This window comes from Rattus norvegicus, chromosome 1 (genome assembly GCF_036323735.1).
Source record: "Rattus norvegicus strain BN/NHsdMcwi chromosome 1, GRCr8, whole genome shotgun sequence".
Classification (NCBI taxonomy): domain Eukaryota; kingdom Metazoa; phylum Chordata; class Mammalia; order Rodentia; family Muridae; genus Rattus; species Rattus norvegicus.
Window position 1 is genome coordinate 196,536,153 of NC_086019.1, and position 6,000 is coordinate 196,542,152.

A 6,000-nucleotide genomic window follows, 5' to 3' on the forward strand; every position below is an offset into this window, starting at 1 on the left:
GAGACTTAGGACAAGGTGCCCCTCCCCATCCCCAGCAACTGGTTCCAACCCGACAAAGCATGCTTACTGGAGGAGCCCAAGTCCAGTCACCAGCAACCTAGCAGTAAGCAATCCAGCCCTAGCATTGGGCTGCTCGCTGTAGCAGCTCCAGCGGCATCATCTGACCTGGGGCTCAAGACTGGCAAGCAACGTGGACACTCGACCACGGTGGGGCAGTCAAACGAGGGTGCGCGGGACCTCGGAGTCCTAAACGTGGACATAAATGAGCGCAAGCCGGCCAATGATTCGCCAGAAGGAGAAAGAAGGCGCTTCCCCAGCTCCCCATTCATTCCCTGTACAGCCTGCCTCCCCTCGCCCCGGAGCCATCCAGGATCCCCGGGCTCCACCCGAGCAAGTGCGCCAAGACTCGCCACCAGTCACAACGCCCGCTTCCACTCCGCCGGAGCACACAGCCCCACCGACTAGCACGCTATCGCCATCCCCAGCATCGCCCCCACGTCCCGGCCGCTGCCTTCTCGGCTCCCGACCTCCGCCGCCCCGACAGGTTAGCTCAGAGCAGCCTCGTTCTGCTCTCTGCTCCCCTGATGGCCGGAGTCATCGCGGAGACTCCTTAGTCAGGCCGCTTCGGGGACTAGGTATGGGGAAGAAGGGAAAAGCAGCGAGTAAAAAAAGTTGAGACTGTTCCCTCCGTTCCTCTCAGGCCTGTCCCCACCGTCCCTCCTCCGGAATCTTGGTCCCACTGACGCTGACGCCTGGGGCTATTCCCTGAGACCCACTGGTGCCTTCCCACCCAGAGCGGCAGTGCGGCTGGAGCCCGGGTTCCAGAGGCCGCTCCGATTGGTACCCAGAGACAGTGGCAGATGCCCACGTACCTGCCCCAGGCTACGCCTGGAAACTTCCCCCAAAGTGTGCGGGGGAGGGGCAGTGAGCACGACTAGGGGAATCCCGGCCCCCAGTTCTGCCCGTAGAGAGCTCACTCCAGAAAATCGCCGATCTGTCTGTTCATTGGCCTTCTATCCAATCGCTCCCCCACCCCACTTCAGTTCCTAGTCGACCCAGGGTCGAGCGAATTCTGACTCCTTGGGGCGGTTCTGCGGGACAGCCAGCCGGTGCGTGCCCCGCGGCGTGCGTCCTCCGCCGGCCTCCAGCTGTCCACAGCGCCACCACGCCAGCACCCGGTTCTCTGTCTCGGAGCTCGGACCACATTCGCTCTGTCTAGGGAGGGGGCGTGTGAGCCCGGGCGCCGCCACCAGCAGTCCTTCCCGCAGGGACCCCAAGCGTGCTGGACACAGCCAGGATCGCACAGCGAAAGGGACGCCTCCTACAGGGGGACCGTGCCTGGAGCGAGGAGGCCTGAGGAGGGGTGCGGGCCCAAACCTGCCAGAGCTCGGCGCGCTCCAAGTTCATTGTCTGCCTGGGCCGCCTCCGCCACCGCGTCGGGAACCTCCGCGCAGGGAGTGAGGCTGCACACAGTCCCTGCCGCCCGGAATCCCAGTGCCCAGTCCAGGCCAACCTGAGCGGAACCCGCAGAGGGGCACCGGAACCCGGAGCCAAACCTCCTCCCGCTGCTTCTCGCCACCCCCAGCCCAGTCACCCAGCGCCCAACTTGTACCTGAAAAGCCCAAGACGAGCTCGGAAGGCTATGCAGCTCCGACTCCGCGGGAGCGCGCGCCTAGCCCCGCGCCTAGCACCCCGCATCCAGGGCACATCAACCTGACTCCTCAAGCGCTGGGAGGAAAAGTTTGGGAGTGACTTGCAGATGGCGAATGAAACCTCTGAACAGAACCCTCCCCCCGCCCCATGTCGCGCTGACACACATCAGCTCGAGTCTGGAATGCAAGATCAAGGCGTGCGCGCCCTGCTGAGCGGTGGGTTTGGTCCCCGCCCCCTCGCCCAGCAAGTAAATACAGTTTGTGTACAGCCCTGACTCTGACGACAAGACAAAACCGAAACCTTGTGTGTGTGGCAGTGACCTGGCTACTGGAGACAGTTTTAAGGAACTTGGCAGTCTAGAGACAGCCCATACATTGATATTCAAGGCCACTGATGCTGGTGGTTTCGGCGCCCTCTGTTGTATTTTTGCATCCTAGAAGGCTGCCTGGCTCCTAGCTCTCGGGCCCTGTAGGTTTGCTTCTTCTGAGAAGAAAGGTTCTGCGGGACCCTAAATGCCACTGTCTGTCGCAGTGGCCCAAGCGGGGCAGCTCCAAGGAAAGGCTCCAGTGATCAAACCCTCCGCTGTGGACTGAAGATGAGATCAGTTAATGTAAAGAAAAGCACCTTAAATTCTTAAGACTTGTTCGAGACAGCCTTTGGAGCACCAAACCCAGACTCCGGGGAACAGGATGGAAGCCACAGTCTGTGGCCTGCCCATGTTCTCATGGCCAGAGTCCAGCACCTTCTTTCTTGAAGCAACCAAGAAAATTCTCCCTAACTATAAAATGCTAGCATACGTGCTAAAGGTGATTCTAGACAATAGGAACCCCGTTCTCTCTTGTCTGAGGTTCCCACACCCTGAAGTCCTAAAGTTCTGGCTTAGCATCCATGATGACTGATTCAGAGGTCACAATCAGAGGATTATAACTGCAGACGGGAAGCCTGAATGACAGGGGAGTTCTTCAAAACCACTGTCTTGTTTCCCAACAAATACTGCCTCTTACATAAAAATCTGCAAAGAAAAATTAATGAAGCAATGAGACTGCCCTCCCAGTTGGGTGACTGGATTGCTTTCCCCCCATGTAGACTCGGCTTGGTGATTTGGAGGTCTTTATTATTTTTTTTAAACAAAAACCTTTTTTTCTGAAAATACAATGAGCTGGTTTTTGCAGAGTTCACAATTCCCAATAGATAATGATGCTATTTTTCATGGTCTTACACACGTTGTGGCTTTGGGGCTTATTTATTAGCTCCGGAGAAAAGACTGCCTTTCAGTAAGGTTTATATATTCGAGTAATTGCACTGGGACACAGTGCACATTGCTGTTTAAGAGGGTGGGTTGTACAGACGCCTGCTAGCAAAGTCCTGGGCCAGGCAGCTGTCAGACCAGGGCATGCAGCCGGTTTAAGCAAACACAGGGAAGGTTTTTTGGAAACAGCAGGGAGGAAATCCCTTTCTGTAAGACTGTGTGGAGCATGATCCTTGGGCCACACGTATGGGGACTTTCCAATACATGCCCTATTATGGGGATGGCGTTGGGCCCACCCAGATGACTTTCAAATTCAGGTGTCAGAAATCACAGCTGACGAGGGAACAAATTGTTTTTAAGTAAAATCCCTGGGCCACTTTGATATGAGTTTCCACCGGGACTTTCCAAGGTATTATACATGTTCCTGAGATTATCTAAAGGAGGACCCCCCCACCCCCCGCAACATTAACTTAGGCTGTTGTTCTAAAACCCTCTGACAACACCTTATGTGAATGAAGACAAGGAGAGAGGAAGGATGGATGGATAGGTCTGTGGGAACAGCTGGGGCTGCAGGTCTTCCCTGTGTAAGAAACAGAAACAGAGCAGAGACATGAGGTACACACCCTCAATTCTAGCACTGGGGAGGCAGAGGCAGGTGGATCTCTGTGAATGCATCCTGGTCTGCAGAGTGAGCTCCAGGACAGCCAAGAAACAAACAAAACAAAACAACCCCACAAAACAAAGCAAGCAAACAAACAAAAAAACAACCCTGAAAAAGAAACAAATGTAGAAAAGTTTAAGACAATAAACACACCCATGTCCTCCCCTGGCATTAATTCCAAGGTTGCCTAGGTTCAAACTCTACTTCTGTCACCTACTGAGTAGATCACTTCTTTCTGAGCTACTGTGATACATTAAGTTACTGATCCCAGCTCTTCAATCTTCCACAGTGGTTACACAAGCACAGTTTGTGTCACTGTAACAAAATACCGGAAGCTGGATGGCACCATAAAGAAAAGGGGTTTACTTACTTCGGTATCTCTCTGGCAGACTCCCAAGGTGAATCAGTCCACCACACAGCCAGGGTCCATGTGACTTCGAGTGCATGTGTGTGTGTGTGTGTGTGTGTGTGTGTGTGTGCATATGTGTGCATGGGTGCGTGTGTATCTGTGTGTCTGTGTGTGTATGTGTGCATGGGTGCATGTGTGTCTGTGTGTATGTGTGTATGTGTGTGTATGTGTGTGCATGTGTGTGTATGTGTGTGTATGTGTGCATGGGTGCATGTGTGTCTGTGTGTATATGTATGTGTGTGTGAGTGTGTGTGTATGTGTGTATGTGTGTGTGAGTGTATGTGTGTGTGAGTGTGTGTGTATGTGTGTATGTGTGTGTGAGTGTATGTGTGTGTGTGTGTGTGTGTATGTGTGTCTTTTCTTATAAAGCCACAGGTATCTAATTACAGTACTTTCTGCTCTCAGACCTTTCTTGATTCTGATTACCAGGCAGAGGCCCTAAAACACTGTAGTTGAGTGAAATGTCTACCCTTTAATGTTACAATGAGGATTACACTTCACCAGATGCACACTTAGCAGACACACTTCCAAATGCTAATAGTGACATACATCTCCCCTGCCATCACCTCATGGTGTGGTGTGCAGGCTATGCCTCTCCATGACTTGACTTTTGACTTGGTTTGGGGTTGTCTGATTTTGTTTGTTTGTCTTTGACAATGAGATATTGAAGAACAACTGGGTCAGAGTCTGGAAATGCTCTTTCAAGGCCGGACTTGCTTTGTTGTATTCTAGTGGCCCACCTTCTAAAGAGCATGTCTTATACAGGAGCTTTCTCTTCCAGCACTCCAGAATGAAGACCCACGAAGAAGACCTGAGTTCAGCTTGCACCCTGGAGCCGTGTTATTCCACCTTTGTCTACTCTCACAGCCACTCCAGCTGACTCAACACATATAAACAGGGTAGGGGGAAATGCTAAGTTGTTGTAAGCTGTCTCATTGCACAGCATTGTTGTGGCAGTAGCTGACTGCTCTGTGACAACAGTGGGTTAGTGGCAAATATTTGAAACGCGCTAACGGGTGGTGGGGGAGATAGCTCGGCAGTTAAGAGGACCTGAATTCGGTTCTCAGCACCCACATAATGGCTCACAGCTGACGCTAACAACAACACCAGGATATCCCATGTCCTTTTCTGGCACTGCATTCATATTGTGTATAGACATACACAAAGGCAAAACATCCATGTATGTGAAAATAAAAATAAATCTTTAAAAGTAGGAGAATGATAAGGACAGTTACCGGGCTATAGGAATCAACAGATTAGCTATCATCGATAAGTATCATTATTAATGTTTTGTGTATAGTTGCCGCATGACTGATAGTGAATTAAATGAATGGCAGTTCTAACTTGAACTTGTGCCCTTTATAAGGGGCAGCACAAAGACACTGTAACAAGGACCCCCACCATAGCCCTTACAGCCACACTCATTCATTTAATCTCTAACCATTCCCCTGAGCACCTACTGTGCGCCACACACTAGGATGAAGAGGGTGTCCTTGAGATAATGAAGGTCCATTCTCTTCCTAAAGGAACCTTCAAAGACCCCGTGAGACAAGCAGTCCTTTCTTACTCTGCAGCCTTAATCCTCACCAACAGTCAATGTCGCTCATGCCCATCCTTCAGACTGGGAGACTGAGGCTCAGAAACCAAGCTTGCAGAAGCAGACATAAAGTCCCTCTTATTCCATAAATGTACACTGATGCCAGCGACGTCAAGCAATGGCGGGCTTTACTTACTGGAACTGGGTTCCTGTCACCTTCAGTCCCTCACTCACACCAGGGCTTAGTAAACACGAGGCCCATAGCGCACAGATTCTGCTTCTGCCCTGAAAAGGGCTTGGCCCAGGGGCTCTAGATGCCATCGCCTGGGCTGTTGGATTTGGCAGCCCTGGCTTCAGATTTCTGCAAAGACCTGCCTCCCACCCTGTGACTTTGACAAATTTAGACTCCTCAGTAACCCAAAGTGCATTTCAATTTTATAAATTTAGAAATCCTCTGGTTGGGCGGATCCCTCCCGCAGGAATGCATCCAT

The 6,000-nt window shown here is 51.8% G+C and overlaps 1 protein-coding gene across 3 annotated transcripts in view; it reads right to left on the reverse strand.

Annotated features, from left to right (window-relative positions):
- The window catches only part of Chst15 (carbohydrate sulfotransferase 15), an 81,111-nt gene extending 77,175 nt beyond the window's left edge, over window positions 1–3,936 (reverse strand). Inside the window, exon 1 of one of the 3 annotated variants that reach the window (XM_006230430.5) lies at window positions 1,613–3,936. The gene's annotated coding sequence lies outside the window, so the exon portion shown is untranslated. The other 2 variants (XM_006230433.5, XM_006230431.5) reach the window with 2 other exon arrangements.
- Window positions 3,937–6,000: the final 2,064 nt, after the last annotated feature.